The following is a 3,481-nucleotide window of genomic DNA, read 5'->3' as shown; positions in this document are numbered from 1 at the left end:
GGGCGTCCCAATCTGGCACGTGGACTTCCACACTGCAGTCAGGCGACTGTACTGAAGGGGGCCCAGGAGGAAGAGGAAGGCGCACACACCGCACTCCAGGCGTTCGTCGGTGCAACAAAAAACACATCCCTGGTGCCCGGCCAAACGTTGTGCCCAGAGTGGCGCCTCCGCGCACAGGCACGATGCTGCTCCTGCCCACTCTTCGGTAGAATCGCAAGCGCCCTGCAGATCACAAGCGGCCCTCTGTTTCGGTAGCGCCGCCCCTACCACAATGAAGGGACGGATCCACCCCGACATCCTCCGGAACCTCCGCCTGTCGTGTCGACTGCGCCTTCTCGTCGAACGAAGAGCAGCAGCTTGTCGCCGTTCTGCCAAATCTGTGGCAGAGTCTTCTCGCCCGTGCAGAATATGAAGGCACACGCCCGACGCATTCACCCCAGCACTCCGCCCGTTGAGAAAGGACTCACATGCGGATTCTGCGACAGCTCCACGGCCCTCCCAACAAGCGCCTCTCGCGCAGATCACCAAAAAAATGCCGAGCGTATCAACGAACAAAAAACGGACAACGCACCTCTGCAAGCTCCAATGACAGCCACAGCCCTTCAGCCACTCCTCTACCGCAACCCCAAAAAGCCGCTGAGCCCCGACGGCCCACGGGAGGCCCTGCCGCACACGCTGTGGGGATGCCCCCGCTCTCGACAACTGAGCGCCCGACTATCGGAGGACACGCCCTCTCGCACGACAGTGCGGTTCAAGACGGAAAAACCGGCCACGTTTCCACACACAGCCCTCGGGCTATTAACGAACAGCGGCCGCGAAGTATAACAAAACAAAAAAAGCGGCAGACTTTGGGGTCCTCCAACCACAAGACGCCGCCGCTCCCCTTCGCCAATTGCTGAAGTGCAAAAAAACACAACCGCGTCATATGCCGTCTGCGCGGTTTTCCGCAGGCCGAACGTAGGCAAAGGATGCCTGTATTCCGCGAGAGCCAAAAACACATATATCCGTCGCAGCTTCCAAATCATGGCGTGTGTCTTTGAGCTGCCTTTATTCGCCGCTCCCTGCAGCGAAGTATTGTCCACCCAAAAGTCCATGGTGGATGGCGGAAAAAGGCCGATAAGGCCAAGCGTGCCGCGCGCGCATCGGCCTGCATGATAAGAAAAGGTCTCTTCCCCTATTTCCCTCCGGCGATTTTAACGTCGCCGGAGTCTGGAATAAAAACGGCTCCCATCCATGGAGCGACGCGTCCGCGACGCTGGCGGCCGATGCATTTTCAGTGGGCTTGATGATTCAACCACAATTATTCCCGATCATGTGTCGCAATCTCTCGCCCAAACCAACCGCTGACGGCGGAACGTTCTTCGGGGATGTCTCCAGCACAATCCCCCGGTTAAGTGCCGATAATCGTCGTCGCACTGCCTTGATAAAAAGGTAGTAGTCACATAAACGCGTGCCCAAAATGGCAGCCGCATACAAAAAGCGTGACGCCGTAACCTCCATTTCCGCGATGGTTAAAGAATTGAGCGCCGACATGGCGCATACAGACCGGACAAACTTGTCACTCAGGGATACCGCCTGGCGAGTATGATCAAACTGCACCCACAGAAAGGTGTAATGCGTAGCGCCCGATTCGCGTTCCTCCCCCATGGATGCGTGACAACTGTCCGCATTAAGAAGCACTTGGGCCTCCCACAATGTCGCATCGCTTTTCGACCCTGCAATGCGTATATTACCGATCCAAACGTCGTCGCGCACCAATGGAGGTGCAGCCCAGAGGCGGTGAACCACCGTCGTCACCCCCGCGATTGCCGAAGTAATAATCTGGAGAATTTCTGGGCTGGCCTTGTATCCCATTGGGAGCCGTGTAAGCTCCACCAGCGTGCCGTCCTCCACGCGGCACCGAAAGAGATGCCGAGTCTCCCGCGGTAAAGAGACTTGAAAAAAGGATGCCTTTACATCCAGGCAGGAAGCGGCCTCAGCCATCACAGGTGGCAAATAATGGGAAATGTGTAAAAGAGGAACATTCGCCTCATAAGGGTCGTGTCTGTTCCTGTCACACGGCCACGCGATCTATCTTCGTCGTAAACCGGTGGTTTTTTCCTCCGCAACCGAAAAAGGAATTGTTCATCCGCCTGTTATTGTGGACAAAGCGTCCTCGATTATTCCCGCCTTTCGTAACAAATGCGCGTCAGCGGTTGGAATCCTCCGTGAGCCTTCGCGCGCCTTACCGGAGGAAGACGGAGGGAAAGGGGACCGCCCGACGAGTCCCCAAACTTGCATGAGACTCTCCAAGGTGGCCGGGTTCAACCGACTCATGATCCAATTTGGTATTCAATACGGGCACGTTGACTTGCTGTAACGGGATAGCGTGTTCATCTTGTGGAGTGGCCAGACGCGTCCTTGTCGCGCGTCTTGTTATTGTAGCGGCATGATTGTGATTAAAATAGTGGAAAAATGCTCCTCTGCTCTCAACCAGGGTTACTGCCCTTCCGCGGTCTCTCCCTTCACATCAATGCGACCAGCGACGACGCCTGGGTCAGCATTGTGGTGTACCTCCTCAAATATCGAACAGTATTCTGGGGAAGGTCGAACGGATTGACGTGCCTCGCCAACTGCGAGATCACGTGTGGGTCAAAATTGTATGTCCCCACGATTGGAGCAGCGTGCCTCAACGCACCGCGTTTTATGGAATGCGCCGTGGCACCCCAAGGAGCCAGGGCTCGCCCCACGTGGGCAGCCGTAATATTCGTGAGCTTTTCGTTTTCTTGAAGTGTTCCGCATAGCTTTATAGTGTCGAACGCGTCCTGCCCTCGTATCTTCACGAACCGCGAGGCGCGGTGGGGATCCGCCCTCGCCGTCTTCGGCGCCACGGACCAATCCAAAATTAAGGTCCCGTCCGGTTCCATTGTGAAATTGTTGGGTGTTAAGGACGCAATCTCAAACAAACGACTTGCCGACATTCACGCAAGTCGAAAAAGAACGCATTCCTTCCAATCGGTCCGGCCGCGGACAAATTGCTCCAATCTTTTCCTTTGTCTCCGATCGCGCCGCAATTTTTTGTAACCCCAAAATCATCATGTCCAGCGGGGTTCGATTCATTTCCGACATGGACCGCAGCATCCTGGCGTACTGTAGTCGAGTCCATGGCGCCACATCTAATATTGCCATCAAAAGGCCGCGCAGCTCTTCTCGCTGGTCGGCCGTTCGCGCGGCGACGGGTTGCAAATTGCCCCGCTAGGGACATTCTCTGCTCCCACTTTGGCGGCACACACATTTATCGAGCCACCTCGTTCGCGCTCCTCATATTGGCCCAAAGCGGGGATGTCGGTGTTTCGTCGTAACACAGTCGAGCGTCGTTTACGGATAAGCTCCTTTGCCCTTCCCGACGATTGCGTCGGGCAATTTGAAAGATCGGGTGGAACATCGGCGGTGCGGTGCAACGTCCGTGTGTAATAGCCGGAGGTGGCGGATTGGATGGGGC

At 56.2% G+C, this 3,481-nt stretch overlaps 3 annotated features.

Moving 5' to 3' along the window:
- Positions 1-3,481: a sequence feature (areas not merged during assembly with more than two copies in the genome that could not be assigned to a particular haplotype).
- Positions 837-879: a mobile genetic element.
- Positions 881-3,481: a mobile genetic element.

This window comes from Trypanosoma cruzi, genomic scaffold (assembly GCF_000209065.1).
Source record: "Trypanosoma cruzi strain CL Brener 1047053516661 genomic scaffold, whole genome shotgun sequence".
Classification (NCBI taxonomy): domain Eukaryota; phylum Euglenozoa; class Kinetoplastea; order Trypanosomatida; family Trypanosomatidae; genus Trypanosoma; species Trypanosoma cruzi.
The sequence above is the reverse complement of the archived record's forward strand: the minus strand, read 5'-3'. Positions and strand labels throughout refer to the sequence as shown.